The sequence below is a fragment of the Eucalyptus grandis genome, chromosome 5 (genome assembly GCF_016545825.1).
Source record: "Eucalyptus grandis isolate ANBG69807.140 chromosome 5, ASM1654582v1, whole genome shotgun sequence".
Lineage (NCBI taxonomy): Eukaryota > Viridiplantae > Streptophyta > Magnoliopsida > Myrtales > Myrtaceae > Eucalyptus > Eucalyptus grandis.
This window is the reverse complement of record NC_052616.1, coordinates 16,543,375-16,560,491: the sequence shown is the minus strand read 5'-3', so window position 1 is coordinate 16,560,491 and position 17,117 is coordinate 16,543,375. Positions and strand designations below refer to the sequence as shown.

At 38.8% G+C, this 17,117-nt stretch overlaps 1 long non-coding RNA gene across 4 annotated transcripts; it reads right to left on the bottom strand.

Moving 5' to 3' along the window:
* Window positions 1–518: 518 nt before the first annotated feature.
* LOC104444395 lies at window positions 519–5,723 on the bottom strand. 4 transcript variants are annotated; one of them, XR_005550939.1, is made up of 5 exons: window positions 5,495–5,723; window positions 4,431–5,402; window positions 3,094–3,244; window positions 2,900–2,979; window positions 519–1,181 (listed from the first exon to the last, which is right to left on the bottom strand). It is a non-coding gene; the product is annotated as an uncharacterized LOC104444395 (long non-coding RNA). The 4 variants fall into 4 exon arrangements; XR_005550937.1 differs by having other exon boundaries at window positions 520–1,181; window positions 3,152–3,244; XR_005550938.1 differs by lacking the exon at window positions 3,094–3,244 and having other exon boundaries at window positions 525–1,181; window positions 4,431–4,593; window positions 5,174–5,402.
* Window positions 5,724–17,117: the final 11,394 nt, after the last annotated feature.

Genomic DNA, 17,117 nt, shown 5'->3' with positions numbered 1-17,117 from the left:
TTTTGTCACATGTTGTTTGTAATAAATCTTGTGATTTTCATAATCTATTCTTGTAGATCCATCATTATTTCTGAGTTAAAAAGTCAGCCATCGTCCTTTGAAGGCTCCAAATGCTCCAACTGTTAAAAGGTTTATCAGAAGTCACAACCAATGACACTTGTGGAGGTTGGGTAACACAAAAAACAAACAAATGCGATTGATATTGTACTCCCAAAATGGTGCTTCATCAACTCCTGGTTTGGCAAATTTCACAATCTGCCTAGCAATTGCGTTGCCAGTCTTTGATCCTCACCTCAGTAAAGCAATAGGCCTTAAATCTCATGATAGCAATTCAAAATCAAGCCAGCCGAGAATTCTCAATCCAACAGATCAAAACTACTCATTTTCTCACCCCAGAAAATATGTGAAAAAATCAAACTAAAATCACCTAAGGTATCTAACTATCAATAGCAGATCGGAGCCAGGATTCCATTAGCTCATAACCAACTCCTACCAAGGCCTCCTTCCTTATAATAACTAGCAAAAAGATAGGAAAAAGGAAGAAGCTGCTATACAATTTACCTTGGAACAATAGACCAACACCATCTAATAACGATACCCTGACACAATACAAGACCAACATAACTTATCTTATCCCTCTCGCTTTACTCTAAGCTTAAACTGGGCTACCACTGAAAAGTGCAAAGCCATCTACAGATCCAGTAAATTAAACTTATACGATACGTGACTCCTCTCTATTGAGAAATGCCGGGTATGTATATTAATACCACTACCATAAACGAACTACCAGTCCCATGGGCTTTCGCCAACTTCTTCCTTCTTTCTTCGCGGCCTTGTAGACTGTCTTTCCTCGCTTCCCTTTTTTCCTCTTTGACCTTCTTTTTGTTCTCCTTCCTAGAAGCCTTCTTGTCAACAGGAGCCAGCACCTCGGTTTTGGAAGCTGACTAATTTCCTTCCGAATCTTCATCTACATCTGTATCTGAGTTGGACTCTACCGCAAGCTTTAGTATTATCGCCAGGATCAGTTGCCTTTTCTATAGCATTAGCGTCCCCCTTCGTGAGAGCCTGAGATAACCCCATGAGAGTCTTGTAGACATGTCTTCAATGTCCTTCCTAGTTATTATCCAAATCACATCCTCTCCCACATTTTTCACCAAATCTAGCGTCTTCAGTATATATCACTGAAAGAGAAAGCATAAACAAAAAGTTATTAACAATTACAATAGTAAATGACAGCAAATGTAAATGTCACCTCATCCATAGAAGAACGCAAATTTAGATAGCTACTCCCTGTAGACCGCATTATAACATCTCTCCGTAAAACAAACACAAATGCGTGAAGCATTTTCTCGGCATCATAAATCCATGCATTGGGTTTTCATAAGAAAAAGTTTCCTAAGAGGGATGCAACAACAAGCAGATGCACTACGAACATCTGGTGGGCACAAGTGGCTTCCACTCAGATCTAGTAATTCCTAGGGTGCCTTTGCAAATTTGGTCCCAGGGCTATATAATATTTTGCATGACAAGAAAACATCACAGTCCAAAGCTCACTACATAGCCTGTTGGAAATTCATACACTAAGTACAGTTAGATCCTGCATCAAAAGCTTTGCAAGATGCTATACTGATAATCGTTTACTACTTAAAATTCATGGAGTAACACAGACAGAAGCAAGTGCTTGTTAAATCGACTATTTTTGGAATGCCAAAACAAAGGTTAAAGGCATATGAATTGGCTAAACAGAAAATTTGTTAATAAGTACTGTTTATTGATGTTTTATCCTTACAGTATTAGTCTCACTGTGGACTATTCTCGATGGTAATGCTGGTCCAGGTTCAGATGAGTATAATAATTCCATATGTATGGAGTTCGTGTGAATATAGGAACTGACACCTACTTGTATCTATGTAGACCTTAGAAGCTAAGAGTTATAGTTCATGGTGGAACCCAGTTCGGATGGAGTATCAAAAGGACTAAATGCGTGGTGCTAATCAATCAAGACAATAGTGAGTCACACGACATGAGTTGAGTCAAGGGAACAAATCCGGATAAGTGATCACTTGAGAACTTCCAAAAGGTAAGATGCAGAGTTCAGTGCAAGTCAATCATCACAGTTCTCTTCTGACGGTTTATGTTTGTCGGAAGTAAGCTACAATACGGTTTGGCATCCAAATATAGGTAGGCATATAGCTTGCTCCAAGGCTTAGAAGTCAGATCACCATCCGTAGTTTTTCATGACATCAACTTCAGAGTCATCTAATATTAAGACCATTTGGTAGCAGAAGAACAACTTAACTTCAATAACACTCTATGACTTAGGCTTTGCTCCAGAAGAATTAAAGGTTCTCATTGCTGAGGTAAAAAGTATCAAGAGAGCCCATCACGTTGGGGAGGGGGCGCGGTGGGGGAGAGGTAATAAAGAACAGAAATCGAACGGGCAGATATCGTTGGCCTGAGGTCTCCTATGTAACTCTTTTATATTGATGAGGCTGTTTCGACGGCCTCATCCCTCGATGGAATAAAAAATCATACAATAACAAATAGAGGGAAAAGAAAATGAAACCTACCATAAACTAAATCCACGAAATACCACTACAAAATTGACAGTGTAGAATTGAAGAAAAATCGCATTGCAAATTAAGTATAGCTTCTTTCGGCCAAATACTAAAGAAAAAGAACTAACAGTAGCTCCTAATAAAAGAGAAAAAAAGGTATCAGATGAAACAAGCCAACATTCTCCACAATCTGGCAGTGACTGCCATCACAACAAACAGAACCTGTATATCAATCGTTAATTCTAGAAAGAGTAAAGTCACAAACTTGTAGCAAATGCAGTATTGCAGCTTCAAACGCCCACGCAGGGGCCTTGCAAAAAACTAAAAAACATCACACTTACTTGAACACCAGCGCCGAAGTCTTGTAGGCCTTGATTGCCAATTCTTGCCCGTCAGATTTTGTTGCATGAGAGACGCTTGCCTATAAAGTCAAGTGATAACAGGGTCAAGAGACTATGCAGTCATAGTAAAAATATGAACAAATCACAAGTAAAATCGCAAAATTATAACAATGACGTGATGAAGTTCCACCTACAATCCATTGGTAGAGAAAAGAAAGTAGCCAGTACTGCTCTATGTATATGATAACATACTTCTTTGCCAATGGAAATGCAACCATTTATATCATTAAATACATGACAGTTGAGCAACTTGAATAGAACCATCTGAGTCGTCTGGTCAATGGCCTGCACAACCGTGTAAATGATTCCATGAGAACTTCTCAGAGATGCTACCATAGCTTCAGTAACTTTTAGGAGTGGGGGTGGGGCACTATAAGTTCAATAACTCTTAGAAGTGGTCTTACTTCTGAAAAATTGTTACGAGCAGGGACACGAACCAATGCATACACCCATCAAACTGCTTACTCGGCAAAAAAGTATCAAGATCTAAAATAGCTTTGTTATTGTGCCAACCAAATTGATGACAGCATGAACTGAACATTCCTTTTTTGGTGAAAAGTGGCAAAATTTTGAAGATTGAGTTCTTATGAAGTTCCATCACAAATATGGATGTTGGTGAAATTCAAAAGTGTAGACAGCTGAAACGGGGAGACAATGAAGAGGAGATTCACCAGTGTTTTTTATTGTACTGTTACCGCAAGTACAGCTTTTGCAGACAAGGTGTCTGTTTCAAGCATTGCCACTCCATAAGCATCAGTACTCAGTACAGCAAGTGTAGAAAATGCTAGTGAAGCCCATCAATAATCTTTCGTCACACTAAAGGCAAGATTTAAGGACTTCAATAAGATGTCTTAGATTCTCAGGTAATTGAACAAAACTGTGTAATCTAGGAAAGCGACCATCCTGCACAGCATATTGCTCTAGTCATGCTACATCAGTATAAAACTAATCACTAGATTATCCAACCCTTTCAAAAGGAAAGCCACCAAGAACAAAAACCAATCCTTGTGTATTTTTAAAGAACTCCTCCCTGTTTAGTATTATCAATAAGAAGTTCTTCGAGCAGTCCTTTCGCTGTTTTCCCATAGAAGACAGATTGAAAATCCAATCCATTTCCACAGCTCATTTAGGATACAAACCATATGCTTCAAAATTCAAGCATAAAGTGATGTTCAGACCTCCCTGCCTATTACCTTCGATTCAAACCGGAAAAGAAAAAGGACCATGATTTTAGGCTTTTCAAGTAAGCCAAACAAGTTGTAGTCATCAAAGAAAAATCTCTAATCCCCAACAGGAGAAAGGAGACATCAAAATTCATTCTCAGGCAAGCCATGCATTGGTCCAAGGGACTTAGCAACATACAAGAATCAAGCATTCCTTTGAATTACAGACTACATACAGGCATTGTGAATTAGTTAAGTGAAATGCATAAAAAGGATAGTCAAGCAACAAGAGAGAAGAAGTTTAGGACCTCCAAAGGAGAAGCGCGGATATGAGCAGAGAGTTTCTTGCTCCAATTGGACAGGGGTTGAAGTGTGGACAACCAGGCACGTGTGTGAAGCCCTCCATGAGCATTCAGATGTCGCGCAATCTAGCAAAGCAACCATTCTGAGCAGCATATTGCTCTAGTCATGCTATATCAGTACAGGATTACTCATTAGATTTTCCATCCCTTTCGAAGGAACAGCCACTAAACAGAGAAAACAATCCTTGTATGTTCTAAAAGCTCCTTGTTCATATTTAGCTATTAGTTCTTCGAGCAGTACCTCCCATATTTTCCCAAAGAAGATAGACTAAGAATCCAATCCATTTTGAACAGCTCATTTAGGATGCTAACCATACACTTAAACGTTTAACCTTGTTGCAATGGTGTTGCCACATTTTTCTCCTTCAGTCTATTCAAGCATGAAGTGATGTTCTAACCTCCCTTCCCATTACATTCAAACCAAACCGGAACAGAAAGAGATCGTGACTTTAGGCTTTTCAGGCAAGCCAAACACGTTGTAATCATCAAAGAAAAATCTCTAATCCCCAAGAGCAGAAAGGAGAAATCAAATTTCATTTTCAGGCAAGGTGTAGATCGTCCGAGGGACTTAGCAACATATAAGAATCAAGCATGCCTCTGAACTACAAACTACAAACCGGCACTGCGAATTAGTTAAATGAAATAGATATAAATGATAGTGAAGCAACAAGAGAAAAGGAGTTTAGGACCTCCAAAGGGGAAGCGCCAATGTGGCTGGAGAGTTTCTGGCTCCGAATGGACAGGGGTTGAAGTGTGGACGACCAGGCACACGTGTGAGTTACTCCATGAACGTTTAGACAACGTAAGTTGGGCACGAAGGCTACATCCTCTGTTTCTCCGCCGTCTTTCAAGTACAACCATTCCAACTTGATTAATTTCTAATGCAACTTCCATTGATTCTTCTTCCACCATAGATGCCTGTTACAGGCAAACATCAAGTTCCAAAAAGAAAAACTCTGCGAGACTGGTTACGGTGTGAACGGGGGGGAGAGAGAGAGAGAGAGAGCTACCTGAATAGGGACACGAGGATGATGATCAATGGCAACGGACTCGAGAGAGAGAGCTACCTGAATAGGGACGCGAGGATGATGATCAATGGCAACGGACTCGAGAGAGAGAGCTTTGCTGCGGAAGCGATGAGGTTAACTTTACTCAGGCCAGGCAAGAGGCTGAACTCAGTGGAGCTCTGGCGGCTGAGCGACTCAACAGTTGGAGATTGGTGAAGGAAGGAGAGCGGCGACTGACCGTTGACTGGTGAACTGAATGGAAGGCGCGCAGGCACAGGCAATAATAAAAAGCCGTCAACGGACCGGTTCGATTTGGATTCTTCAATCCCCGAAAAGAAGAGCCGGCCTTAAAACCGGTTCTCGTCCTTCTTAAGCAAGCGCTTATTTTTTCCTTTCCTGAAGTCCTTACATCAATTTGTTTGGACCTCTAAGGAATCGATTCCTTACAATTTTTTTTTAATATATTTTCGTAAATTTTTTATTCAATTTGAATTAGATTAAGCCTGTTCTTCATAGATATGTGATCCTAGGTAGCCCGAAGTGATTAAGAGTCAGCATAAAGGAGCCAAAAATTAAATATTAAATTAATAGGCAAAGATGAAGAGTGATAGCCTTGCTCCTGAATTTAGACCAAGCTTTTAATAAACTTTGATTTTGACATCAAAGTTTAGATAATGAATTTAATGATTTTCACAAGTGAATTCTTACTCTTAATTTTAGATAATTTCATCCCTAATTACTCTAAAATGACAATCACTACTGAAGTCTTAAACCTCTCACACAGGTTTTATTTATTTATTTATTTTGAGGTCTTAGAGATTGAGAATTTATCATTTGAGAATGTATGTGGTGTCTTTTAGTTGAAGAGGTTTTAAAAAAAAATTTAAACTAAAAGGTTAAAACCACGAAAAACCCAAAACCGGTACATATATGATCAATTTACTTTAAACTAATTTTTTACCACCAAAAACTCTGAACCAATAGACCTTTAATAAATTTATTCAAAACTGGTACATTTGTGATATATTTACTTTATGTTAGTTTATGTTTTATTGTCAAATTACTTAAATGAATGACGCGTGGCAGTTGACTGATGTATCAATATGGAATTATATAGATATTAATTCGATTTAACAAAGGGTATATTTGTCATAAATGTACTAGTTTGAGGGTTTTTGATAGTCTAAAAATCATTTTGCGTAAATTTATCACAAATGTACCAATATTGGGTTTTTGATGGCCAAAAATTAGTTTGAGATAAATTTATCATAAGTGTATAAGTTTGAAATTTTTGTGATATTAACATTTAATTAAATAAATTAATTTTACTAAAAATTTTTTTACCAAAAAAAAAACATTTAATTAAATAAACCACCACCCTCAGCGGCGCATCTGGCTCGGACTCTCTCTCCCTTACGAAGGGAAGAAGTTTGAATCCCAGATGCGTCGTTAGGGATTCTTAGCTGGAGTATTATAGTGGTGGATCCTATAGTCACTCCCTTAGGATTTGCTTGCTGGCTATCAGCTTATGGGGTTCCCTAGGTTACAAAAAAAAAAAAAAAAAACATTTAATTAAATAAATTATATGCACTTCGGGCATACTTATTAATACTTTGAGATCTCCCCCGAAACTAAATAGAAAAAACATATTTTAGGCGTCAAAAGAATTAGGCGGAACCTGGAAGATTAATTTAATAGAGTTCATTGACTTTTAGTCTACGGGGGAAGGGCCGGGTAGTTTCCTCACACCCACTCCCCATTCACCCTCTCCCTTCCAAACAAAGCCTTACCAGGTCTTTACGTCAGAATCGTGTTGGACGATGATTTTCTTAAAGGCAAGGCTTGAGAAGCTCTAGATAAGAAGTTAAGGAAGCTTGAGATGCCTAGCATAGGGGAGCTTGCTGAGAAGCTTCACATCTAAGCTTTCCACACGCATCAACCTCCTACTCCAAAAGATGAAACTTCTTTAAAGTCTGATAGAATTCAAATCCTAATAGATTAGGCAAGTCTAATAATTCAAGCAAAAAGATAAATCCCAATTCTATAAGAATTTTATTGGACTTGGGGATCTATGCAAATGGGTATTTTCACCAAAAGTCAACAAGAACACTAGTACTTTGGCCACGAACTACTCATTTGATTCAGCTGCTTGCATCATGAAAACATCACGTTGTTTATTTAACTTTTGTCTTACAAATAAGCCTCGTAGTTACCATGGACAACAAAACAAAGACCGAGCAAACAACTCTGTTGCATGACTTACCCATTAGATCTAGCATCACAAAATCAAAGTTCAACATCTTCACAATGGGATGACAATTACAAATTATCAGACTTAATTGCACTTTTTAAAAATTTTAAGACTCAATTGCACTTTCGTGATAAGTTTTAGGATTTCTAGTAGACATATTTTTTATAAAAAAAAAAGGGATTCTAGACTCTTGTACATATGAACACCATTTTGCTTTTCTTGGAGATTATGGCCGGCCAATTAGAGAAGACCTTGAAGCCTTTTAAAAGACACTTGCTTTCCACGAACAACAAAATCTTGAGGGATTTTGTCGCGACCAATTTTTCGGTGAACCACCTAGGGTTTGGCTAATGGATTGTTAAACCTAAACTTAACTCGAGCTCTCCCAAGCCCATACCAATTCGCGACTTTGGTTCAAATTTTAACATGCAATTGATTTTTAACTAGGAGTCGCCACTAATCAATTTTTGTTGATTCGACTAGAAATCCAAGTAAAATAACAGGAGATTTACTTTACTCCTACGAACTAGAGACTATGGGTACGGGGACTTGGTTACACTAGATTTCTCTAATACCCTTTCAGTACCATTCTTTTATTTTCAAAAATACTTTTATAGGCAACTTGAATTGATTTTAAATCTATTTTTCTAACATGTGAGGCAATCACGCGGGTGCGCAAACCACTAATTTAACATCCAGATAAACAATGAATAAATTGTAGGGACTTACCTTATAGCAACGAAAGCATCTGCGTTGTTAGATTAAAATTCACATCATCAACCCTAGATATGATTTCTAATTAACGCGCAATTTCTTTTTGTTTCTATTTAATTAATGAGAATCATGCTTTATGCAATGCAATATAACTAAATGACATAATTCTAATGACATGCAATTTCTAATTAAATGGACCTAGCAACAATCACTAAATAATTTCTAATTAAATGGACCTAACAACAATCACTAAATGATGAATCTAATTCTATATGACATGCAATGACATTTTATTTGTGATTTTTTTTATAAAAAATTTCATAATTAAAAATCTAACTAAAATGAGATATTATCTATCTTAAGTTAGGAAATAGACTAATCCAAATCCTATCTTAACTCAGAAATTTATCTTGACATGCAATTTAATTCAATGATAATATCTAACCTAGATATCATCTAAACATGCTAACTAATATAATCAGTTTAGAATCTAACTATTCTATCATGCAATTCTATCTAGGAAATTTATTGTAATCTACATGATATGTAAATGCATTCTTTTTTGTATTTTTGGGATAAATAAAGCAATTAAAAGATAAGCATCAAATCATCCACAGTCATCAAAGATATTATCCATCACTCGAATTTGGAAACGATATCTAATCAAATTGATTATTTCGCTAATAAAATCGATAAATTGATCTTAAGCCTTAAAGATCAAGATATCAAGTTTATTCCCACATAATTAATTATTCCATCTAAAGCCTTATAGATGGAATAAAAAATTGACGTGCGGTTGCAAATTAGGCAATAAATCCTAATTGACATTATGCCTATTACTCAAAAAGATTTAATTAGATATCAATCTCATCAACCTATGCAATATGATATCTAAATCAAATTTGGATGAGATTTTTTTACCTAATTTGCGGATATAACTCAAAATTGAAATTTTTTCTATGGATGGCTTGCAAACGATGGCCAATGGCGCAACTGACGGTGGTGACTTGAGTGGCGATGGGTCACGTGGTGGTTCATAGTGATGCTGGCCGATGGGTCTCTCGGTGATGCTTACGATCAACAAACCTACAAAACAGAAACTTCATGGATGCTTGCTTCGGGGATGAGCCCAACGGGACGGTAGCTTGTCTTGACGTCGGGCCAAAGGATGGTGTCGGAGTAGCTCACGTCGAGGCTTCACGGCTCAGCATGGCAGGCCAACAAAACAATTGATGAACTTTCACCAATGAAAATCGAAGTCGATTGGTAACCACCAGGACTGTAGGAACGTCGGAAGCAGCGTTAATTCATGAGCGGCAAGCAGATCGCATTAGCACCTCCCAAAAAAAAAAGATCTTTGAAAAGTGAGGTGTCCATAATGGAGTGGAGAGAACAGTGAAAAAGAACATCCCCTATGCGACCAAAGTAGAATTTTTTATTGGCCCTCCCCTCCTTCCTTCACGAGCGTAGCTGTGCTCTCTGATCTCCGATTCTTTGATCACCACACCCGGTGAATTTCATTGATTTCACGTTGAGGGACTTCCATGCGACCGGCAAATCAAATTCCACGGCTAGGCAAGGGTTCCCATTGACGAAGCCCCTGAACTCGAGATCGCGACTGGAAGGAACGCTGCATTTTTCTGGATGACCTGGGATATCCGTGGCAGGAGCAACTAGTCGTGATATGGGTGTGGGCTTTGCAGGTCCGTGCGCAATATCGGAAGGGTAAAATATTGGTCGTCCAGAGAAGTCGTCCTCAAGATGTAAGGATCTCTCTCTCTTTCAATCTAAGTCTCGCCCTCACTCACGTTTTTCTCTCAATGGCCTTGTATTCAATATGTGTGGCAAAACAAAGTAAATACCGAAAATATGGAATGAACAACTTTAATAGAGAGAGAAACAACCCGGTTTTATCACAGTGAAATCACTGGATGGCAATCAGTGCTTGGGTACACTGGCCATTTTGATGTCTCGCTGCTGGAATTATCGTCGGAGATGTAGGAGTTTAATCTAGGCAAGAAACAAAAATAAAATCACTTTAGTTCGAATAGCAAATTGGAATTGCACACAATCAAACTTAACAAAGGAAGCTTGACTTAGCTTTATGCTTGTCGTCAATATCCATGATGCATGATGGATGTGGGATGTCGTCAAGAGGACTGCACCATCCAATAGACCAATCGGAGAATTCTCGAGATCGTCCACGCACACTAGTCATGAAAAATGAGCCTCTCTTTTATAGTGATTCGAAACGATCTCTTTACATGGCATTTCCCGAGTTACCATTTCTTATCACATTAAATCAAATCCGTATGATTTGGCAATCGCCTCAATTCTTGCCCATTTTTCACTTGATTTCAAAATTGTTGCTGCATTTAATAAAATCCGGACATCCATCAGAATTCCATATTTCCTTGCATAATTCAATCAAATCAATTTCCCCCATTTTCATTTTTTTTCTTTTTATTTGTTCAAAATGCAATTTTATTTTTCCAAAATTAGGTGTCAACAGATTTTATGCTTAGAACTAGGGAAAACAAAATTAATTGATGCAAGTATGCCTTCTAACAATGGGCGAACCTTGTTTAAGCCCTTCAAGACAATCTTTTAGCAGCAAATATTCAGAGTTTTAGTTTAGAGTATAGAGGCAGTCAAGGATGCCGGGATGGAAACATTTCTAATTAGCCAAGCTTTATTTCTTAGAGGCTCCTACCAGGTTGGAGAAGAAGAAGAGATGTTTAGAGGGACATTGAGAATTTTCACAAACATGCACTTTACTTTAGAGGACTCCAGACCTTGAGCATCAACTTTTAGTCAAAATTGGTTAAAATTATTACTTTGATAAATATCAAAATGTTTAAAATTAAATTGATTACATTGAATCATTTAGGAATGAATCAACTACCATACAATATGTTTAGAAATTTTTGGACAATTTTTCTCCAATCAACTCAAACATTACAATAGCAAAGTTCAACATCTTCACAATGGGATTCAACTATTTCTAAAAATGAAAGGACAAGAATAATGAAGCTTATCCTCTTTGTCAGACTAAGAGCATGTTTGTGTACACTTTAACAAATGAAAAATTCGCCGGAACTCAAAATATTATTTGAATTACAGAAAATTATGAATATATATATATATATATATATATATATATATATATATGAATTAATATGTATAAATTTGTGTCTCGTGTGTCGCAAGACTAGGATTAAAAAAAGAAAAAGAAAAGAGTAGAAGCCTATCAGGACATGCCTTAAACAAACATTCACAATAATCCCAAGGGAGAGAACTGAAATAGAAAATCAAAAGCATGCCATACAACTTCATATTCTTACTCCAGTGCTCCAATCCAATCGCTTCCAAGAATAACTTGTGGGATGCTTCAAGCAAATCTGTCAAAATGGGTTCTCCATCATTTAAATTCACGTAGAATTTCACAGGTCAACTAAAACTCTCTCGCTTTGTAGAGTCGCCCTCTACCTCTTGGTAGTTTCTATGTTTATCTTCCCTTCTCAACCCTAATCCCAGTTTTCAGAATTCCCACATCAAGCTTTCTTCTCGCATGGCGTTTTCAACGGAATATCCCACGTCTTCCTTTTATGGACTTCGTTTCAGGAGTCGCACCCCCCTATTTTGAAGTACCGGCTCCCTTTCTTCTCTGTTTCATCCATCTTCCTCTTACTTCTGTTTCCACCCTTTCCATCGCTCTTTTTCATACTCTGTTCGGTCGAATTTGGTCTTCTCTTCTCTAATCTGGAGGTTGGGTCGACCGATTCATCTGCATGGCTAATCCACAACCTAACTTCTATCGGACTGGTATTTTGCATGTGCTTTTTTAGCCTTTCTAAACTCTGGTCCATCTTTTGCCAATTCTACTCTTTATGGATACTGGTAGCAAGGAAGAGGAAGCTCGACTTAATGCTTTATGTACTCGCCTGGGTCGACTGTGGTCTCCTCAGCATATTGAGGTTTGGAATGAAGCCCCTCCTGCAGAGAAAATTGAGGAATGTAAGTTAACACTTGTAGGGAAAATTCTTGCAAATTCTCCTATAAACTTCCCCGCTTTTAGAGTACGATGAAGAAGGTATGGCGTGTAGATAATGTTGATATTTCACAAAGAGAAGCAGGTCTTTATGTCTTTAAATTTCCCTCTGAAGGGACAAAGCAGCGTATTTTAGACAGTGGGCCATGGTCTTTCTCAAATAATCTTATTATTCTCAAACAGTGGATCCCTAACACTCCCTTACATTGCTATGATTTCACCACATATGCATTCTGGGTCCAAATAGTTGGCTTACCGTTAGAACGATGCACAGAGCAGTTGATAAGTAAGGTAGTCAGTGATCTTGGACCTGTTCTGGATGTTAAAATTGAGGCGAAAGATGGCTCCAGTCTTAAAATAGGAAGAGCTCGGGTGGATCTGGATGTTCAGAAGCCTCTCAAACCGGGAAAGCTTATTCGAGTGGAAGGAAAATCAATCTGGTTAGACTTTCGATATGAAAGATTACCGACCTTCTGTTATTCTTGTGGCGTACTTGGTCATTATGCTTCCTATTGCAAAGATATCCCTTATGAAGAGTCAAATTTTGATAAGCGTGACACGATGTATTATGGCCAATGGCTCAGGGCTGAAGCTAGGGACCCTAGCCCCTTCTGGCAGGTTTTCTATGAAACAAAACCTTTTATGGAAGATGGAGAGGAATCGGTACCTGAAACTCCTCCACAAGGCTTGCTATTGCTCCCTCCTGATCCATCAGTTTCCATAAATAAGCAAGTAGTAACAGACCCTCAGAAGGCTCCTCATCTCCCTTTTCCCACCACATCTCTGCAGCCAACATATCCCATCCCTGTCACTGGGCAGACAGCTCTTGAATCCACTTCGTCTCCCCCTGAAGGTCCGGGTCTGACATGTTCCAATGCTATAACAGAAGTTATACAGTCAGTTACCAACTCCAAAAAAGTTAAAAAAAACCTCTGTTGTCGACTAAGACCTCTCCAGTCAAGAAAGTCAAGCGGTATTCTCCATATGGATCTCGTCCTGTTCTTCCAGAAGTTTTTGAAGAGTGTCAACTACTGGAAACTCCCATCTTAATGGCTGAAAACGTTAGAGATTGGGTTGAGGTGGCTTGCCCCAATAAGCCACCCAAGGATAAATGAAGATAATGAGTTGGAACTGTCAAGGATTGGGCAACTCCTTGATAGTTCAAGCACTTAGGGCCTTAGTGGCTCGAGAACGGCCGATGTTCTGTTTTTGATGGAAACTCGCAATCAAGAATTTCTTATTCAGCGTGTCCAAGGCAAAATTAAGTTTTCAAACAGTTTTGTTGTTAATCCTATAGGTTTGGCTGGAGGAATGGTTATTTTTTGGACGAATCAGATCTCTCTTCATATTAATAGCTCTAATGCGCACTATATAGATACTAAATGTACTGAAATTGGTAGTGACTCACCTATGCGTCTCACCTGTTTACATGCGCCGTCGGTCTTTCAACACCGACAACTGTTTTGGGCAGATTTAAGGCATCTCTATACCTTGCACACTTTACCTTGGGTTTGCATAGGGGACTTTAATGACATTTTACATCCATGGGAGAAGGTAGGCAAGAGACCAGTTCAACCTTACCGAATGCATGCCTTTCAGGAATTTCTTTATGACTGTGCATTGCTGGACCTAGAGACAAAAGGTTGTGCCTACACCTGAATTAATAACAGAAGTGGCGAGGAAATGGTCAAGGAAAGACTCGATCGTGCATTATGTACAATCGAATGGCGATTAAAATATGCAGAGGCAGAGGTTCTTACCCTTCCAGCCATAGGTTCCGACCACAGCCCGATTTTATTAACCACCAATGCAATGCTAGTCAAGCGGAAAAAGTGCTTTACCTTCGAAGCCTTTTGGCTTCAAGATGCAGAATGCCGAGAGGTGATATACAAATCTTGGTCTCCTCATTCAACCGAGCAGCTCCAAATTTCGAAGCGGATTAGGAACACCACTACGGCACTGGCCAGCTGGAGCAGGAACAAGTTTAAAGCAGCTCAGCAACAATTATATCTTTTGCAACAGCAACTTCAGCACTGTATTAACGAGCCTGCATGTAATTATGACAAAGATCTGGTCACTTCCTTGAGATGTCAAATTCAACAAAAATGGGCACAAGAAGAACAATATTGGGCCATGCGTTCTCGCATTAACCGGATGTCTTTGGGGTGATCGTAATACGAAATTCTTCCATGCTACTACAATACAAAGGCGCCAAAGGAATAAAATCAGCATTTTACAGAATGAGAACGGGGAATGGATTCGCGATCCACATCGAGTGAAGCTCGAGACACTCAACTTTTTCCAGCAATTGTACACTTCTGCAGGTCAAAGGGATTATGGCCCTATTTTAATGCAATGCTTTCCAATAGTAACAGCATAAATGAATACACATCTAACAGCAGAAGTAACAAGGGAGGAAGTCAAACGAACTACTTTTCAACTAGGCGCAACTAAAGCGCCAGGACCGGATGGGTTAAATGGATTATTCTACCGTCATCATTGGGACATTATAAAGGAAGAGGTCTTCTCAACCGTTCAACAATTTTTTGCTACAGCAAACATGCCATCGGAAATCAACCGAACTTCCATAGTCCTTATTCCGAAAATCCAGAATCCCGAGAGGTTAGAACAGTTTCGCCCCATCAATTTATGTAATTTTATCTACAATATCATATCAAAAGTTTTGGCTAACCGTCTAAAGACCTAGCTGCCGGTGCTGATTTCTAAAGAACAAAGTGCGTTTATCTCCGGTAGACAAATTCAAGACAATATTCTTATAGTTCAAGAGGTTATACACCAGCTGAAATCTAGAGACAGAAAGAAAAAATTTCAGGAAATTCTCAAGTTGGATATGAAGAAAGCCTACGATAGGGTGGAGTGGGATTTCTTACAAGATTACCTGTCCAGACTTGGATTTCATGCTCAATGGGTGAGATGGATGCTGCAGTGTGTTTCAACGACTTCTTTTAGTGTAAACCGAATGGGGAATCTCTCCATTATTTTCGCCCATCTCGAGGTTTAAGGCAAGGTGACCCTCTCTCCCCTATTTATTCATTCTCGTCGCAAATTTACTCTCTACTCTTATCCAAAATGCTGTTGCTATGGGTCATTTAAGAGGCATTAAACTCAACCGATGGTGTCCTACGTTATCACATTTATTCTTTGCTGATGACGCCATCCTGTTCATTGATGGTCGGCTACGGGAGAGCCAAAACTTATCCAACATTCTCAATTAGTATTGCCTAGCTACTAGTCAAGAGATAAACAGAAACAAATCAGGCTTGTTTATGAGTAAAAATTGCCCCTATTCCCTTCGACTTAATTTGGCTAACGATTTTAGAGTTCCAATCTTGGATAGAACAGGGAAATATTTAGGCATTCCTTCTGATTGGGGCTCTTCTAAACATGATATGTTTTCATGGATCTTAAGTAGAGTTAATACTAAGCTGGAGGGGTGGAAGGAAAACCTAATCTCTAAGGGAGGGAAGGAGGTTCTATTGAAATCGGTGGTTCAGGCCCTACCACAGTATGCTATGACGATTTTTAAGCTTCCCGTATCCATATGTAAGGTAGTGGAACAACAAACAGCAAGGTTCTGGTGGAAAAACAGTAGCAACAAATCAGGCGTTCATTGGAAAAACTGGGAAACTCTTAAAAAGAGTAAAGATCAAGGAGGTTTAGGTTTTCATGACTTAATCTCCTTTAACAAAGCTCTATTGGGTAAGCAAGCATGGAGACTTTTTCTTAATCCTTCCTCTTTGTGGAGCACTGTTTTCAAAGCATTATACTTCCCTCACACAAGTTTCTGGTCTACAAAAAAGGGGACGAGGTCTTCTTGGGGCTGGCAAAGTCTTATTCTAGGTAGGGATTCTATCACTGACAAGCTCCAATGGTCAGTAGGGAATGGTACCCAGATTAAAATCAGAGAAGACAAGTGGCTGAAATTGGGAGTTCTAGGTGGACCATACAACAGGACAGAACCGAATAAAGTGCAGGACCTTATTCTGCCTAATCAGCATGAGTGGAATGAGGTTCTACTGCAACAATTTTATCAGGACCACATTGTTGAGGAAATATTATCTATTCCTCTTTCGTCAGCCTCCTCCGAGGACAAAATTGTGTGGACAGAAACTTCAGATGGATGTTATACTGTTAAGAGTGGTTATCAATTTATTAAACAAAAAGCATCTATCAAGTTTCAATCTTAGGCTTCATGATCCTATCAGCCCCCTACTACCTTATGGAGACAGATTTGGAAAACTCAGATAGCTCCAAAGGTTCGTGTATTTCTTTGGGCTGTGTGCCAGAATGCTCTACCTACAGCAGAGAATTTATATCGCAGGAAGATTATCCCAGACCCTTTTTGTAAACTCTGCTCATCAAACATACCCGAAACCCCGGAACATCTATTCCTTCTATGTCCATGGACAAAATACATATGGAATCACTACAGCGTGCAAATTAAAGTTTCACACCAAAGCATACAGCGCATCGATACATGGCTTCATACGCATATCAACCAGAAGAAGGATCAGACGAGAGGCGTACCGGTTTTTGAGCAGATCGCGGCTTTGTTTTGGCATATATGGAAAGCCCGAAACCTCTTTGTT